This window comes from Condylura cristata, unplaced genomic scaffold (assembly GCF_000260355.1).
Source record: "Condylura cristata isolate star-nosed mole 26May11 unplaced genomic scaffold, ConCri1.0 scaffold00039, whole genome shotgun sequence".
NCBI classification, from domain to species: domain Eukaryota; kingdom Metazoa; phylum Chordata; class Mammalia; order Eulipotyphla; family Talpidae; genus Condylura; species Condylura cristata.
The window spans coordinates 5,550,336-5,569,470 of record NW_004567140.1 but is presented as its reverse complement, the minus strand read 5'-3'; the positions used below and the strand labels follow the sequence as shown (position 1 = coordinate 5,569,470).

General features: G+C 42.8%; 1 protein-coding gene across 5 annotated transcripts in view; it reads right to left on the bottom strand.

Annotated features, from left to right (window-relative positions):
• Positions 1–19,135, bottom strand: part of NUP93 (nucleoporin 93kDa) — a 93,536-nt gene that overhangs the window by 48,590 nt on the left and 25,811 nt on the right. Inside the window, exon 1 of one of the 5 annotated variants that reach the window (XM_004693584.1) lies at positions 5,120–5,540. The exons of 3 other annotated variants lie outside the window; for them this stretch is intronic. The gene's annotated coding sequence lies outside the window, so the exon portion shown is untranslated. Of the gene's footprint in view, positions 1–3,538; positions 3,988–5,119; positions 5,541–19,135 lie in introns of those variants that run through there. One more of the 5 variants, XM_004693585.2, reaches the window with a different exon arrangement.

The following is a 19,135-nucleotide window of genomic DNA, read 5'->3' as shown; positions in this document are numbered from 1 at the left end:
TCAGTGCTGTGCTTTAACCCGCTGCGCCACCAGGGAGGGCCTGTTTCCTTTTTTTAATAATAATGATAAAACTGGTCTCTGCTTTGTCAGATCTAGTCTTTTCTTTCCCTTGGAAAAAGGAAACAAAAGCAAGATCTGGGGGCTGAGCGAAGGAACGGACAGCAGAGGGTGTGCTGAGGGTGTGCCCCACTGGATGGGCTGGGCAGCTCCTGCCGCGTGGCTTCCACTGGACCAGCTTCGTCCCACGGCAAGCAGAGAGGCTTGAGTCAAGACAATGTTGGGCGCCGCGTGCCCGCAGGCTGCCCCCGCGCTGACCGTCATTTTCACTGCAGCTGAAAGCCGCAGCTCCTCCCGCTGTGCAGAATGCAGGCCGACGGCCCGGAGCGCGAGCATCATGGGCGGCACCTGGCTTTGGCTCTGCTGCGGTTTCTTCTTATCTGGGCATTCTTCTCAAAAATTTATTTCAGACCGCTGGAACAAACAAGGGGCCTTCTCTTTGATAACTTCATGTTGGCTTACGGGGAATTTGTCACGGCACTCCTCTGTCAGCAGGACTTGGGATTCACACTCTCTCTAAAGCCTAATTAAGTTTGTAAACGTTTTGACTTTGCCCTGTCATTGCTGAGAGAATACTGCAGGATGCACCACTCACCAGCCACCACAGGTACTTGGAAAACAGGGAACACCGCTTAGCTGGAGTGGCGAACACACGGTCAGTTACTGCATACAAAATTGCCGCCCACTGGTCGGGACCTTAAACCCTTCACCCTCATCCGCACCAGGAGCCCACACAATGGGCCTAAAACTTGGCTTGTAAGGTAGGTTATTTTCTAGTGTTTGTTTGTAGTGAGTATCACTAGAGCAGGGCCCAGGCAGAAGGCTCCAGCCATAGCTCACTAAGTCATTTCTGGCAAGACGGAAAAGCAGCGTATCTGTGTGTCAGATCGCTAAAGCAAAGACGAAAGTTCTGCTGAAAGCTCAATTTATTACATCCAAGGGTGATCAGTCAACCCACAAAGAGAAAGAGGTGGAGTCAAATGCAGACAGAAGCAGGGCACAGCACAGATGAAGAGCCATGTGGCTTTCGATTTAGGGTGAAATGAACTGCTCCCCAGATGTACAACCTTGAAAAAGTTGCTTACCTACAATAAATCTTGTTTTACTTAACTGCAAAATGAGCTGGTTGTCTGAAATAAACTCGAAGTCTATCTCCAGAAATTCAGTGACAGGTGGGAAGAGTTAAGAAATCAAAATTGTTATTATTGTTATATTTACTTCTAAAAGTACTGCAGACCATGAACCAAACACACACAAAAAATACAAACTTTGGCTTGAGAATAGTCAACATATATTACATATAGAAAATAACCAAACCCACAAAGAGCTAGAATAAAAACCAGAATCAAAGATAAATGATATCGTTTCATAGCCATGCAGGTATCAACTTGCCATAAAGAAGAATAATGTTCTCTTTTCTGAAGAACTATACTACAATGGAAGAAGTTTCTATTTTAAAGGGGGGGGGGGCAAAGCAAGAATCTCAGAATAGATATAACTAGATATAAAATATCTAGTTAAATTTTATTTTAATAGATTTTATTTGTCATCAGTTTCTCAAAGGCAAGATTCAGAAGCTATCCAGAGATCAGTGCTAACTGTTTACTTCTAAAAGAACAAAACTTCTAAACCCTTCTAAAAGAACAAAAACTAACTAAAAATTAGCAAGGCAGGGACACCAGAGGCGTCTTCAAACTTGATTGAAGGAAACGAACTCACACAGTCCACCTCTCATCACAGTGTTTCTGGTGACTCCATTTTACTTCTTCCTCGCTGCCATCTTAGTGCCACAGAATGTTCCCAGTGGTTTGGCCGACACGCTTGCTTATCTACATGATGGTCCTGCTAGAGCATTCCAAAGTCTGATAGGGATGTTTTTCTGTATAAAAAAGAACCAGCTCCTGACTCCACTACCAACCAGGCTAAAGTTTCATGAGGAAACTGAAGCACTTGAAGATTGAAATAAATCAGAGATACCCTACTACAAGTCCCAGAAAGGAGAATCTCTTCCCAGGAGTCAAACATGAGTAGACCATGGTAGAGGCAAAGAAAATGGGAAGAAACAAGGCCCCTGCCACCTCCCGCGAGCACCAGCACACGGCTTACATGCAGCCAGGAAGTGGAAAGATCAGCATTTAACCAGGCTTAGCTTGAAATTTTCAAAGGCAATCTTTGCGATTCCCTCCTTATCACGCACCCTAACATTTTATCAAACAAAGCTGCAATTAAAATGGAGTTCTAATCTGTTGCCCTAAAACTCTTTTATTGCAAGGTACAAGTCTTGTAATATATCAAGGGAAAAGAATTCCTTTACAGTCTATCATATACCTGAATCATCAAAAGATGAAATGTCCCTCTTAGCATTAAAACAATTATGTTGAGATCTAGATCCTTAGGTTGCAAGCATGATTGAAACACGATTTTATGGACTCTGTAGGGTTCTAAACAGGGCTTAAGGCAACTGGGTCTTCCTGTTTCAATGAAAAGGCTAATAGGAAAAATCTTCCTCTAGCTCCTCCTTTCAAAAACATGTATTAATTAGAGAAAACAGCATTGAGGGAATAGAATCAACAACAGCTAATGCAAAGGGACCTGGAAAAACAGCTGGCTTTGTAAATTTGATGTCAAGTAGAAAATCCCCTCAGATACCACATTCTACGAAGACTCAACTCCTGAAAGCAGCTACTAAAGCATTTTGAGCAAATTCTCCATGATACAGTTTACTATGAAACACATTTACTATAAATTCTTCAGGGTTAAGGGCCTTTAAAAAGATCGACACACAAGTCAAAGTCAAAATCCACTTGTTTCCTCTTAGTAACAGCATAAGGGAACAAAGGAATAAGCCGAGTCAAATCCAATTAATTTTAAGCATCAAGATTTCTAAGCTTACAATCACAAACAAGAGTTTTCCACAAGTAGCTTTAAAGTCACAACTATTAATTAAATGAAGGCACTAAAAATTATCTCCATGAATGAGAGGAAAGTCTTCATCTACTTATTTTTTAAAGACAAAAGTCTTATTTTGTTAAAACATGCTTTCTTGTGCATTTTAATCAGCCATTACAGATCATTTGCATGGGAGAGTTTTCTTTAAAAAAAAAAAAACTAAACTAAAATCTAGCAATTCTCTCAAGAACATAAAACACACTTTAAAATACAGTGAAACGCTGCCTGAACACTCTTAAATATAGCATTCTTGGGTTTCTTCTCTTCCTCATTTTTGGCTAGTGATAAACTCATACTTCTCATTAACTTAAATTATCAATGAATAATTAATTGAAAGCATGTGCTAAAATCATTCACAAAAACCTGATTTTCAAGTATATCTATCACACTTGGTTTCTAACACATACATTAAAACACGCATCAAAAAATCTGTCATACTTTTAATATTCCAGCATTCATTTTAAAGTCATCTTGTCCCCTCAACCAAAGACAAATTTCCAACCTCTCGCCACTATATGTGAGAAATACTTACTGTAGACAAAAGGATTCCATTTTCTTTCTGAGAATGTTCTCCACCCTCCTAGAGAACTCTTCAATGCAGTGTGCAAATTTATTTCTGAGTTTTACAGTAACAAAGCTCTTGTGCGATGGAACCTAATGTAAATGAGCCAGCTCTGCAGCTGCTTCAGAACCCAGCTCACCTCAACCATGATACAGCTAATTGTTAAAAATGGTGGCTGAGACATTTTCCATACATTAAATTAAGGAGCTCTGATGAAGGCGCTGGCATCCACCCACTTCAGACAAAGGAAAATAATTTGCAACTGTACCAAGACAGGAATAAATGAGTCATCTCCCATACAGGGTCAGTGTGAGAGGTTTCCTCCATCTTTACAAAATGCAAACCACAGCTTATTGTCTCATCTCAGAAATCAATTCTTTGCAATGCTGCACCCGGTCAGAGTTTTTAAAGGAAACAGAGTCGTGGGTAAATCTGAACCTCCCATGCTGAGAAGAGTGAAATTCTCAGAGTCCTCTCCTTGCCTGAGCAGCTCTCCTTCATCCCCACTTGACACTGCTCAAGTCGTCCTATTGTTAAGAGTGCAGAAAGTCCCACACCTCTGAAGGGAGCTCAATCTCTCAGCCAGGTGAGCAATTTCCAAGTCCGTGCTTCGGGAAGAAGCCCAGACCCCACAGGTCCCAAGATACAAATGCATTCTTGGGATAAAAAGCCACGTATCTTTGGCATTTTGTGGTTTTATTTTTTCAAGGGAAGACAACAAACAAGCTGAATTTAAAATGCTGAATTAAAAGCATTTTATCTCCAATATTAATCAAGGTTTCACAAGTGTGATAGGCAATATTTATAATCTTATTTCTCTCCTGATAATGCTTACATGACTTAGGAAGTTTTCTCTACACCAAAATCTAACATATACTTAAAGGGCTCACATCAGACTCTTCTGAGGATGAATTTAATAAGTGAAAACTAACTATCAATGTAAATTGTCAACACTTGATGATACCTAAGAATTCACATCTCTAACCCTACGACTTAATTTTTCACATGTAAAGTATTATGCTAGATCAATTCCTGGGAGATGACTCCAAATACCTAGAATACTACTCTTTCCCTAAAACAAAATATAAATGACTAAATTCTTTCCTACACACACAACACCTACAATCCCAAAGAAGGATCTGGTTCTAGCAAAGAAAAGAAATTCCATTTTCATATTTCACCTCTTGTATAAATCTGCACTTCATGTTCACCGTTTAAAAAAATCCCAAAGTACACATTAGTACCTAAAGAGGAAGTCTGCAAACATTCTAAATAACCCACTACTGGAATCCTTAAGCAAATACTTCTCTGCCCCACCCAATTTTTTTTTTTTCCTTTGAGGAAAAAATAATACAATGACAAGGCACATATCGGAACAATTCTCAGGAGAAAAAGTACTTTTCATATGACATGAGTTAAATGCTTCTGAATTTATCCCCAATTTTTAAACAACCAAAACCTTGCTTTTCGAGGTTCTACAACAACACGCTGCCCACTGCTTGCCAGGGCGCCTTGCCGTCACACGTCTTTAAAATACACAGGCAATCCTACCTGCAGCTCTCAAATTTAAGGAGTTAAAGACTGATGGATGCTGGTGGTCACCGCAGCTCTTCCAAGCCTTCTATGTGGGATGAGCTCTGCAGGAACCAGTGCTCAAGTTTTTCCCACTCCGAACAGACAGAATTAGAAAGGGGGAACTGAGGGGAGGGCGGAGGGAAAGAGAGGGAGAGAGAGAGAGAAGAAAAAGGAAAAGAGCACACCCTGCAAATGTTGACATGACTGGAGCACTAAAGAGTCAATTAGACAATGAGACTGCAGGGTCCCCTAAAAAGGGTGCACCGAAGCCCCTGGGGCACAGCAGCATCATCCCTGCTGCTCCACGCAAATTTAGAGAAGTCAGTCATCAGTCTGAAGGCACAAACTGATGGGAGTAACAGTTTATAGGTTACAGAAGGGTATTTTATTGTTAACGGACTGTACCAAGTTAAGATTTAAGAAGGGGTGAGACCACATGTAGGCAAGAAATGCTATGATACTTTTTTTCAACCCAAGCCACTGCAATTACTCTGATGTGAATTTTTGATGACTTCCGACATCTTGCAAGGTTAATAATCGCTTCAGCTGTCATGTTTGGTTAATGTGGAAAATGCATTTGCTGCATTGTGATGCAGTGCTGTGGCCACAGATTGTAACACCAGTTGTGAAGCTGGTCCCTTAACTGAGCAGCAGGAATTTGCACATGCCATGATGCTAAAATAAATGGTAGTTAAAAGATTTTATACAGCAGCAGACAGCTTCTGCCATTTTAGCCTACAGAATGTGTAGATCCAACACACACAAGCTCCCAGATCACTGCCCGCGTCAACTGCATTATCCTCCTCACACGCTGACCACCTTAAGTATCTGGCCTTTCAGTAGTTAAAAGATTTCGATACTGTTTAAATAACTATTCAGATTAATTATAGCTTTGAACAAAACCAAGGTTATTTGCATTTCAGGAATATACAGCCAATGAAACTGTCAGTGACACAGGAAAATGCAGACCTTTTATTAACATATGCTCAGCTCAACTGTCACTTCTTTGTACAACATTTAGGGGGAAATATATGATGTGTAAGTAATGAGTATTCTCATTGTACACTAGTGGTTTTAAAAGTGCTCCTGCAAAAGGGATCTTTTTCCTCCATGTTTTAATGCATAACTTGAAAATTAAAGACTCTTAAAATACTAACATGTATTTCCCATTGTTACTAAAAGAAATTCGGTGCAGCAAACAACTGGGCAATTCTAGGGGAGCTTGTGAAAAAGCAAAGATGAAGCCACACTAGGAATCAGACGCCAGATGATTAAAGTCGGGCCAGGCAGGTAGCAGACCGTCAGTATAGTGCAGATTGCAGAGGAATGAAAAGACTATTCCATTTCCAAAAACAAATCCCACAAACCCTATGACTACAATCTTTTGGTTGCAAAACCAACACTTATATCACAGAGGCTGAACACATATTTGCCAAGTTCAAAATGTATTTTTATACAAATATTAACTAGGCTACTTAGCATCTAGGATTTGACTACTTAAGACTCTTACTCATTTTATTAGTTAAAGAGGCACAACCAAGTTAGGCTTCATTGCTAAAAAAAAATTAATATAGCTAACTTACATTTTTTAAATCAGAATTTTTGCAAATTAAATGCTTACAGTTGAGATATTCTGATGTTTCTGCCTTATTTTTTAAAAAGCCAAACTAAAAAGAATGGACAAAGGAACACACTTGCGTCTGTACAGTGAATAACAATGAAAAAACTTACGTTACTAACATAAAAATCAACTCATGATTTCCTTTCTTTTATTCACTGTGATAACACCAAATGCGTAATTTGGAGGTGAATGTGTTAACAAGTGCTATGGAGCTGAAGAGCTTTCTAGTTTTATTTCTTAGCCTAACTTAAAATTAACTGGGTGCCATTTCAGATGTCACAGTAGCTGTAGCTAACATTCAACAATTCAAGCTTATTTTTTTGATGCAGACCCAACACCAGGTACCACTAGCAGCTCAGACATTGCATGGAGGAAGAGAGAAGGAGATAGATGTTGGGGGTAGCTTTGAAATTAGCCAGACTCAGCTTATGCTCCAATTACAGAACAAAAGGCAATCCAGGGGGACCTTTCTCTGAATCCTTACAAGAAGCAAACCCTTTTGTTTCTGATCAAATAAACACTGTATTGGCGCAGGGTGGACAGACAGCAATAGGAATCTTGCCTAGGGATGGAGGGGGCAGGGGAAAAAGACCTAAGTGTGGTTAGAGTGAAACCATTTCACTGATGATCAAAACCTACTCCTCAGGAAGACAACTGAAATTCACTACAGGGGAGTGACAAGAAAGGGGGGAAAAACAAACAAACAAACAAAAAACTACCTTTAATTGCTAAAAAACAAAACAGAAAACCTACCTACCTCAGGAGTCACTACTACAATACCTTTCCTTGTCAGTGTGATGTTAGAATAGATTGTAAACCAGTTCAGACTCTTCCTGCCAATCTATGAGAATCCCAAGGAAACCAGATAAATTGCAGAATATTCTGGCTGCAAAAGACGTACTGAGGAGTGTGAACTGACCTGCCTAACCTAGCAGCCCCATAACCTGAATATGTGCACAAAGGTTGAAAAAGTGTGGAAAAGAAGCCATCTTGCAAGGGAGGTTCTGTCTCCACTGGTTTTATTGCTACACATAAAGTGTACCGTTCCTAGATATCTATTTGACAGTTCATTGTTTAATTGTGGTTAATTATTTGGTTTCATAGTCCTGAGCACCCAAAAGTGAAAGAGAAGTAGGCCCAACATTTATTAACACAGAGGATTAGCATAGGCCGGCTTAGCCAAACACAGAGGAGACCAACACCATCGTTTCAGAATCCTCAGTGCACCGCACCCTTCTGAACAGCAGCAGCTAACCTGCACATTACATTCATGCTATTAAAAAAGACACCAATATGGCCTTCCCTGGTGGCGCAGCGGGTTAAAGCACAGCACTAAACTAAGAAGCTGAAACCACTTCCACGTGAGTTCGATTCCCGCCTGCCCCGGAGGTGACCACAGGGTGTGGCAGACCTCTCCTGACCGCCCGCTGCTCCCCTCAACAGTGTACTTCGCCAGGTCTGCCTGTTCTGCTCCCCACTCTGTCTCTGGTGAAGTCTTTTGCCACCCCTGAGTCTCTGGCCTGTACCCCAGTTCTGTATGCACAAATAAATAAATTAAAAAAAAAAAAAAAAAAGACACCAATGCGTGAAGACAACTGGATCTTACCACACTACAACCAGAGTGTATTGTAAGGTCTCTGTGTGTTTGAAAGTTCTCCAAATTTCATAGGGCCTCAGTTTTCAATGTTCCATGCAAAATTGCAACAAAGCATGCCCTTAGATAGTTCCTTAGAATTTACAATAATGAGAATCTTAAAATATAGAATGGTGTCTAGTTTGTTTTTCTATTTCCATCTCTTTATGGGTTCTCCCAGTTCCTCCACTAAAAAACTTCTCAGCGAAGTACAGGTATAAAAGACGGAAATTTTTTTTTTCTTAAAAAGTAGAAATACACCTTCCAAGCTAAGATATCCAGATTTCAAATTCTCTTTGGCTTTTTCCTTCATGTAATTAATTGATCTGAAGGACTGCTGGGACTGGGGGGGGGGGGTAAGATGGTGCAAATTTCCTCAGGTCCATGCTCGAAGCACACCATGGATGAAGATATTTTTTAGTAGTATTCTGTTTGGTGTTTTAACTATTAAACATTTATTACATTAATAAAGAATAAATAAAACTGCAGAAAAGAAAAAGTAAGCTCTGAAATTCTGTGGCTGAAGATAATAATCATCACTAGAAAAAATAGCCACATTTAAAAGAACGACTGTCCAGCTCGAGAATACACAGACCGTACTGGACACAGGGCTTCACCCCCAATCAAACTTTTACAGATACCTGGTGAGCTCTGTCCTGCCCTCCTCCAGGCTCACAGGATGCTGGGAAGATCAAGCAATATCACTGGTGGTTAAGTGCTTTTAAGAGCGAAAGAGAGGCCTGTGTGCCAGGCAATTACTGGTCGCTGCCAGCAACCTCAAGGGAAAGCCAGGCCCTGCTTTTCCCTCCCAACCCGCCCTTCCTTCCTCCTCCCCCAGCCCCTCTGGGCCCTGAGACTGTCCCCTGCGCTGTCCCATGCCTTACATGTTTCCTCCCGTGTACTCCTTTTCACTGCTGCAACTCTTACGTCTAGACAGTGGCTCTGCCAAAATTCTGCGTCATTTCCTGAGCAGTGTTCTACCATCTCTAAAAGTTTCAGGGGCATTTCCACGGCTATGTCCTGCCAGGTCATCAAAAACCAGAACGAAATCTCAACTCTCGATCTAGCTCATCTTTCTGGTGTCTCAACCTTGACATCAGCACAATCCTACTCCTTGCTCCAAACCCTGAATTATTTCTGAACGTCCCTCTTAGTTCTCCAGGTGCCACGTATGGCGGAGGGTTTATTTCCAAGCATCCCGCTCGCATCTTTTTCTCTGTCACCAACCTGGCCCTGGCACTCACGGCTATGGCTGGAGTTTCACAAATCCCTCGAACAACATTTTGGAAGGCATCCTTCCACCGGCCAAACAACTTCCAAAGTGTCTCCACACCCTCGGGCCTCTCTTCCTGAGGCAGACCTGCTCAACTGTCACAACACTGCTGCCTGCGCCCCACTGCTTGCCACTCACGGCCCCACCCCCCATTGCATACCCCTCTCTGACAGGCTTTATTTCCTAGCACCTAACTTCTGCTGTCACCTCCCTGACTTTGTTCAGGTTATTACTCCCATATGTCTTTTATGTCCTGCAAACTAAACCCATTTAATCTTCCAAGGCCCATTCAGATCCAGTCTGCTCCACAAGGTCGTCCCAAACGATTCTGCAATCCACTTATCATTACCTCCTTCCCTCTCCTCTGGACTCCCACACATTTAGAAGTCTCTTGTCATTTCCACTGAGTTCTGCCTGTCACATACACTGCCTGGGACAGTTTGATCCTGTTATAGGAATGTTAGCTCTCCAGATAGCAGACAATGAGCTTCCAGAGGGCAGTAGCCAGAATTTATGTTTATTCTAATTAGCTTCAGTGCCTACCAGAGAGTCCTTAATGGGACACTACTTCATTGATTTCTGTTAGTGTTAACCTGTCCTACCCAGGTAGATTCAGGCAGCTACTTAAAGGAGCAAAATGTTACTGTACTTGCTTCTGTTCAGTTACATCTCTACAGTTCTCTGAGCGAGTAAGTGCATCTTACGTAGTGACACAGATGCTGAGGTGGTTCTGGGCCAGTGCGCAGAGACGCCAAACTCTCCTTTGTGACTAAGCATCATTACCAGCATATTCAGTTCCCCAAGTCAGCTTCCTTCTCAGCTGCATCTGAAGTCACGGAGGTTCAGGGAAAATGAGACGGTCCTGGCCCAAAGTCAGTTACGTGGTATTTATAGTTGATTTATCCTGACAAATCAGCTAAGGATGAAGAAGCAATCTGCTTATTTCATCGGTGACAGCTCACCTTGGGTATCGTTGTGAGGAACTCTGGATTTAGGCAGTCAATAAAAATCAGAGGATGCCTGCACATCTTTATCAGCAGTGAAACACATGAAGGTTTATTATGGTAGCCCACAAGTAGGCTTTCTGCCCAAGGGCAACTCCCTACTACCTAGAGGGGAGTCCCATTGCCTCAGTGAGCCCCTGTACCACTAGAGCCAATAAGCCAAAGAGGAAGGGAATATGGTGTAAGGTGGGTTAGTCATTTAACTCACGTAGGTGAAAGTAACTTCAGAAGAAACATTTCCACATTAAACATGTTTTCAAGCTCCCCGTGTAAATGCAGTTACTCACTGGAACAGGCATTAACATATGAGGAAGGAGGATCTTCCCAGACTTCTCCAGGCTCAGATTCCAGTGACAGGCACTCTCCTCCTGTGTGTCCGCCTGTCTCTGCAAGCTTGGGGTTCTGAGTTCAGGATCTAGGTTTCCTGCTTGCAGAGAGGGCTCTTCACAGAGCACTATAGGACACTATACTGAGGGAAACTGCTTAGATGTGTGTTTGAGTCCCAGATTTTATGGAATTTTAAGTTTCTGGGGGATGATGGTAGATACAAAAAAAATGGCTCCTTGCTTGCTAATTCCTGTTACCAATGTACTTTACACAACAGATGAATTTCTTAACCAGGTTGATTGTAAATAGCAACCTTTTAAACAAATTCTATCTTAAATTCAGTAGGAAAGCTGTTACTTGAAGAAATACTAAAATTAGACATTGCCCCGAATTTCTTTTATAAACACAGATATTTAGAGTTTAAATTTGGTTACTCTGAAGCAGGGTCCATTATATTATTCCATTATTTTAGAAAAAAATGTTAGAAACCTGAATTTTCATGTAACTGTTTTGCTGCACACATTTTTCTTTTAATATCAAGAAAGTACTATTAGTCAGAAACTGATAACAAGTAGTAGTCATAGTAAAAGATATCTCAACAGAAAGAAAAAGATTATTCTAAAGTCATTGAGGTTTATTCAATCCTCAATGACTTAAACAAAGGAAAACTACTTATTTTGTTACCTGGTCAGATAGCAAATACATGTTTCTTTAAAGTTTTTCTGAGATGGAATCTCACTAATCTATTATAAAGTTGAACATGGAATTCTTCAAAGCAATAAATAAAATCTGGCATCAAAATGTAATAAAATTATATTCAGAGATATTGACCTCAAAAAATAGATATAAAAAAATAAGCAGAGTAAAACTTAAATAAGAAATAGGGCGTAATGAATGTGGAACAAAGCCCCAGGACTGGCACAGGATGTGTGCCCCAGCGAAGGGGGGGGGGCAGGGCGGGCCGCCCCTCCATGGCCTGCCGCGGGCCTGCCAGCCAGGCCGGCCGGAGACCTCCTGCCTGAGTGGCCCAGACATGAGCCCTGCCCTGCCGAGCCCAGTCGGGGTTGGCCCTCTCTGCCCTTCCCGTTCCTACATGAGGAACACAAGAATTCGTGATTCTAAAACATTTTTTTGAAAATTAGGTGGATTTAAAAATCTTTTTCTCCATTCCACTCTTTTCTCCATTAGCCCCCAGCAGTGTCATGAGTAGAAATCATTTAAAAAACAATGGTGGTGTTTTATTAACATGCTTTTTACCACTAAATCCGCCAGCAAACAACTGGGAAGACCAAAACATTTCCGTCACTACTCAGGCATTTCAAGCAGCCAGATGCTCCTGGGCAGACCTAAAACACCGAACATTTAATAAAGATGGGGCCACATTCTATCTACTTAGGGTACTCAACAAAGTGTCAGGCACAGGGTGAAGTACTCAACATACACAGTCTAAACTCTAGGATGTCAAGAATCATTATCCAGCCCTCCAGGAAATGTGACTGTCCTCAGCTTTCCACTGTGATGCTTCTTGGCAAATTTACATTTAGAATTTAGCCTGCCATGTTTCTGTGAAGCAACTGAATGTTATTACAAGTGAATCTGGTGAAACATCCCATTAGCCTATCTACATATGATTTCTGAAATCAAGAAGCAAATAATCCCAGTGGAAAGAATACTGAAATTGGAGTCAAAAGAACTGGGTTTTAAGCATGTAACCCTATACAAATCATCCACCTAGTGCCTCAGTTTCCTCTGCTATAAAATAGGGAAGTGCCACAAGAACGGATGAAGCACGAACAGTCTAGACACATTCAATAGCCTATACAGCAAGATTACTCTTCTAAGCCAAGAGAAGCCATTTCAAATGCTTTCTAAAACACAGGCTGCACATTTTAATACATTTCTTCAAATATGCAGACTGATTTAGACATTTCCAAGGAAATACTTATTCTGCTCTCTGCTTTTTTTCGTGGCATCTGCTGTTACTAGCAGCTAAGAAAAAGTAAAATCTAATGTCATTAACAGTAGACCCCAACCCCCTCCCAGCTCATTCATGGGGGAGGGAGGGAGAGAGAGAAGCAAATGAAAAGGTAAAGAAAGACAATGAGAATGAGAGGCGCTAAGGAGAAAGAGAAAATGAGGTTAGTGAATAAAAACAAGTCCATCTTTCATCTCTTCTTGCTCCCACTGACGGCAGACGGTGCGGTTAATCTGCTGAGAGACCAGATTTAAGGCCTCCCTTCGGCACAGCCCACCCATGAGTTATTGACATTTGCAGAAGCAACAGCACATCCGCTCACAGCGCCCAGAGGGGATAATGGTGATTCGCCCAGAGGGGATTATTAATCCCCCCACTTCCCTTTCCTCTGTCTCTCTCTCTTCACTCCCCTGTGGGCTCTGACTGCTTTTTAGCAGTGTATTTTGAGCTACAGCCTCGGTATCAGATTCAATACCACCACAGTAAAAAATAATCAATGACCAATCATAAATCATAAGTTTCTGAGTACAAGTTTTTAAATACTATATCCTTGATGGAACACAGATTAAAAACAAGGGTGTCAAAAACTCTCTGTGGCTTCAAACACTTCAAGACAAATGCACTCTTCACCGGCTGTTACTGGCCTAGTTAGTGGAAGGTCAGCATTGGGCCACAAATGAATTAAGTTGAAAGGCTGGTGAGATGGCTAGAAAAACAGGATTTACCTACATGACTCTTCTATCAATATAACTACTTCACCAGGTGGATCAGAAACGAGAGGTTGGTGGAGACACAAATTCTGGGCGCCACCTCTCAGTCGCCCCGGGTGAACAATGTTGGTCTGGGCGTCACTCTGGAATCCCTGACCAAGAGGCTTCTTTCCAGATGCAAAGCATTCAGGTCATGGGCAGAGGAGCAGACTGGAAGGAAACAGAAACCAGCCAGAGACAGAACTCCGGGCCTCCGGGCACAATAGAATCCAAGGCGCCCGAGGGGCCTGCTGCGGGTCGGCTGCTCCTAAAGGGGCAATCCTTGGCTTTAACGCCTCAAGACAAGCGAGTTTCAACAGCCTCACCCCAAACCCTAATTTGTTATAAAAAGAAAACTCTTAAGACCCTAAATATCAAGTTAGGTGCCAAGAAAACTCACGCCGTCTCTCAAGTGGGCCCAGTGCAACCCACGCCCAGACTGTGCTCCTCCTTCACGCCCGGCAGGCCGCTCAGCCACCTCACCGCTGGCACTGACAAGAGGAAAGAAACGCGCGTTCCCATCAGCAGCGACCACTCCAGACGGCAGCCAGACCCCAAACTCAATGCTCCTCAAAGGTGGCTCTTCTGACAACTTTGAGGGGCCAGATAGCAGTCAAGAAAGTTGCTACAGGCTTACTTTTGTGATGTGGGGAAAGTGAACTTTCCCTCAGGAAGTCGTGCAGTTCTCGCAACACTGTCAAAATCCCTACTCTTACGGTGCCTTGCCATCTTCCCATCAGTGCTCACTCAAGAGGTGAGGGCTCAACCTCTATTCTAGTCAGAAGATACCAGGGGGTGAAAGAGGACAGAAGTGTTTTACAACCCATGATTACTTCTCCTCTCACGCTGGCCCAGCTCTCTGCAGTCCGGACCAGGACCTGGGCCAGCCCCTCCGCCAGATTCGCAGGCAGCTCCACACCAGGAGAAAGGCACAGGGCAGGCCGGGCTCCCTTAAATGGGAGGGTAGGGTGGCTCCCTGGGAAACGCCTAGGCTCTTCCCTTTGTGATTCTGTCACGTTGTTTTGTCTTCATTTACAAGGGCCACTGAGTACAAAGGGCACCAATTTACATGACTTCAGGTATCAACATGCTGCTGAAAGCCACTGCTCACTTTCAAGCTATCTCCTGAAAACAGTCATTTTGCTCTAGAGAAATTACTTTCTGTATTCTGGAGTACAAACACAAAGTTGAGGGCCTTGTCTGTATCTTTAAAAACCAAGCACACATAATACCCTTAGACAGTCAAATCTTGTTATAAGATGCAAGATTTCCACATTCCGGCACACTGCCAGGGCTTAATGGCCAGTCAGACGCTAAGTAAGGAAATGGGTCTGCATTAAACCTACAAATAAGTCAACAATCAATAGTTTAGGATTACAGTAAAATCTTGATGTGCCCTTTGAATTGCTTTAAGCATCATTCTTCTAGCTCAAGTTTGGCTTCAGAAAGCAAAGAAAGATGATCAAGCAAGAAGCTGAACACAACCTATTTTCACAAGCACAAAGCCTTGATATTTCAAAACTAAAAGCTGTTCCAGAATCTCACAGAAACCCTTTACCATGTACTTGTAGGGCAGCAAGCCTGAGAAATAACAGGCTGTGCTTTAGATAGTAAATCACACCGCAGCTCCGAGAGCAGAGGACCGAGGCAAAAACTAAGCACCAGAGGACCGAGGCAAAAACCAAGCACCAGGCGGCAAGCACTGAGGCAGGTGTGGCCTGGCAGCAAGCTCCCCTCCCCCCGCCCAAACCAGCGGCAGGTACCCAGCACGCCCTAGCCGCTCCTCCAGCATCTGCACTGCCACGACTGTGTAAGCACAGTGCCCACCAAGTCCACTCAGAAGCTGGCACGTCGTTCTCTGGCACAACGGGGCTTTCTCTTGCTGTGCTCTGAATAAGTAATCAATGACGCATGTCTATTTTACACTTCCACTACCTTCCGCATTTGAATACACCTGCAAACTCACTGCTTTCCCCAACACAGCTTTAGTCTACAACTGAAATTTAAAGCCTATGTGATTAAGGGCTCTACTGAACTCAAACCAACAAGAAGAGTTCTAGGGAGGCATCACCTAACCTCTTGGGCCTTCGGGTCCTCATCACTGAAATGGGGTTAACAATAACAGGATCTGTCTGCGAAGATTCCAGTAAAGAGTGAATGAGGAAACCCAGAAAATTGCTTAATACAGAATCTGGATATAATAAATGTTCAACAAATCTAAGCTTTGCCTCCCTGATTTTTAGAAGCATAAAACAAGAAAGGAGTTCAAATTTACCATGTTGTAGGACATTTAAACTAAACAAAAGGTAAGGAAGAAAGGAAGGAAGCAAAAGGAAAGGGGGAGGAAAAAAGCACAAATACTTAAATGTGTCCTCCTCAAAGTTCCATTAGAGGAGTGCCAGTCTGCAAACGGCTTACTCTCAATCTGCAGCAAATAAGGACAAAAACCGAGAATAAGCATTTTGAAACACTTGCAGCAATCTGGGCTTCCCTGGTGACACAGGGGTTAAAGTCTCCTCAAGACAGCCACAGCCGCCTGACTTCAATCCCAGCCTGGGAGCTGACCCACATGGCATGGCAGACCCCTCCTGTCTCCTGGCTGCTCCCCTCAGCAGTGGATTTCAGTAGATCCTCCTATTCTGCTCCCCATCTGTCTCTGGTGAATCCTCTTATTACCCCTTGCACCTCTGGCCTACACCCCCATTCTTGTATGAATAAACAATAAAATAAATCTTTTAAAAAAGAAACATTTGTAGCAATCTGCATAAGTAATTTTATTAAAATCTAATTTAAAAAAACTACAGCACATATTTTGCATGGCTTTAATTTTTTTTCTAACATTTCATTTTTACTGTATTTTGTCAAAGTATCTCTCAGTCTGAGACACACTGGAAGACCAAAAACAACTTGAATGAATATCACCCACCTGTAACTCCCCTTCAGCAACTGAGATGTTGACATCTGGGGGGGGGGTCTCATATAGAATCAGGGCTCCTGCGAAGGACCGTGCTTTCAAGGACCCAGGAGAACCTACACATTTAGAGACTGGCACTGCTAAGAGGGACTGTTAGGTACTATGGATAAGAGAACCTGAAGGAAAGAGGAGAAAGCACTACCAGACAACATCGCTCCGGCATATCTTGCTACCTTGAACAAACCAAGCCCAAAGAAGGTTTTCCATAAATATTTTTACCTGTCCCTAAGCTTTTTAAATTAGAGAATTTTTTTTTTAATAAAGGGAATGGAAGGAACTTCGCCCTTATCCTTTTGCTCATGACTTTCACAAAATTAACCAAATCAGATAGTAATAATAAAAATCAGCCAGTAAATCCATTCCCACGTACACTCTGCTGACCTAATCCTCCTCTTTGTTTTGTAAGTTAATCAAGGACCTCAGTTCTAGCTGTGTGTTTTAATAAGACCAGGGGCTTTTCTGTACAATTTCTTGGGAGCTGAGTCACGCCCAGCCCTGCTCAGCAGCTTCGAGTGCTGTGGTTTTCTGAAAGCACATCAGGATTTTGCTGATGGCATCTCGGCCTCACAGCCACTCCATGGTGAGAAGCAAGGACTTGCCCTCCTGTCCTCCAGGATAGTTAAAGTGCCATGGGCATGGCTGCTGGTCTTCAGTATCACAGACCAGGGGCTGTCAGACCTCAGACCTTCGTGCAGCTAGCTGCCAGCTACCCAGGCTTGGGGGCTCACTCAAGCTCTCCATATCTGAAGTGCAAATGGAAGCCGGCCATTTGTGAAAAGGGAAATGCTGTAAAAGAAAGCAACGCACACTGATTCTGAAAGCTCTGTGCGCACACACAAATTTAAGTACAGGTCTTAGAGACCTGAGACCTTAAGGAATGGTGCCCCCTCCCCCCAGTGTCTCTTCTGGTCTCCACGCGAAGAAAAGCAAAGCCAAGAGGTAAGCCTATCTGAGTCCCTCTCTCAGTTTCTTCACAGACTGCATTCGCAGGAGAGGTGCAGGGTCCAGGTACCAGGCTGTGCTAACTGAGGAGCCACACTTCACAGCCACCACCAAGCGAGGGAGCCACATCAGGCTGCAGGCCTGAAAAACTTCAGCTTGAACTCGCCAAAAATTGGGAATAAGAGACCACAGAGCACAGTGACCGCAGATCACAGTGGCCCACCAGGTCAAGGGCTACCACCTGACAGTGACGGACAGTCACTAATGCAAGCAAAGTCTGATTAGGTTTTAATGTCCATCGAAATCACTCCACTCCAGTCTCAAGTAGTTCAGCGGATTCAAAGACGTGCCCATTTCTGGCTCCTGGAGCCTAGCAATTTAGAAGACACAAGACCGAAGATAATATACACTCCCATCTCAGAGCACAAGGGCATCAATACATACAGCAGGTTAAGAGACAGCTGGTGAGGGAGTGAGAGGCAGCTCACCTCCAGTTCAAAGGTGCTAGGGTCTACTGGCCAGTTCTGAAGTGCTGTATTAAATTGTTAGATAAATATTTTAGCCATGGCTTCTTCCAAAATAGTCTTTACAGAACCCTTCCAACTTCTTTCTTCTTTAAGTTGGTCATTGATATTCCCTTGCTCACTACAGGATGTAAGAAACCTCTGGGAAGACAAAAAAGCCTGTCATTTCCTGCTTGCTCAGAATGCATTCAGCATCCACTTACTTGCTTGTCTGAATGTCTTGCATTCAGGAGTAAGTGTGAATGGGTAAGTAAAAAGGCTGAAATTGTATATCCTTGGCTCACATGAAAGCAGTTTTTCACATCTTCCACAGACAATGCCTTTAACACCCATTTTTACTCCAAAGTTACCATTTTAATTTCATTCACACGGTATTTAATGTACTTGTATACTCTGCCACCAGACCGCATGCTACCTTTTCCCTTATCACCAAGGGGCAGAAACGTTAAATCATTTCAGCACTTACCAGTGCAATCAGCATTCGACTACCTAATTATAAGCACAAAACGGAATAGCGCATTAACCTGCCTCTGCAAAGACACCATCTTTCTTCGTACGTGTTTACTGGTTTTTACCAGCTCTGAGATTTACAGAGTCAGGGCTTAATGACAAGGAACAAAAAATATGTTTACTGAGTGTGGATGAGGTGGAACCGCCGTATTCACACAAGAGACAAGCCCGGCACCCCTGTCGCCTAAGCGAGAATCAGAGCGGTGCAATGAGTGTCTTTCGACATACTGATCAGCTGCAACAGCTGAATCTTGGCCGAAGATGTTCCTCGTGTTCCAGGAAAGGGTTTCTGGATCCAGTCAGAACTGGATCATTTGCTAGTAAACCCACAAACATTAACTATAAGTTATTTTAAGTCCAAGATAGTTATGAATAGCTGAGAAGGGACGAGAATCAAATATCCATTAAAGTGCTCTAAAAATTCATGAGAAATGTTGCTGTGAACTTCCAGTTAACTATC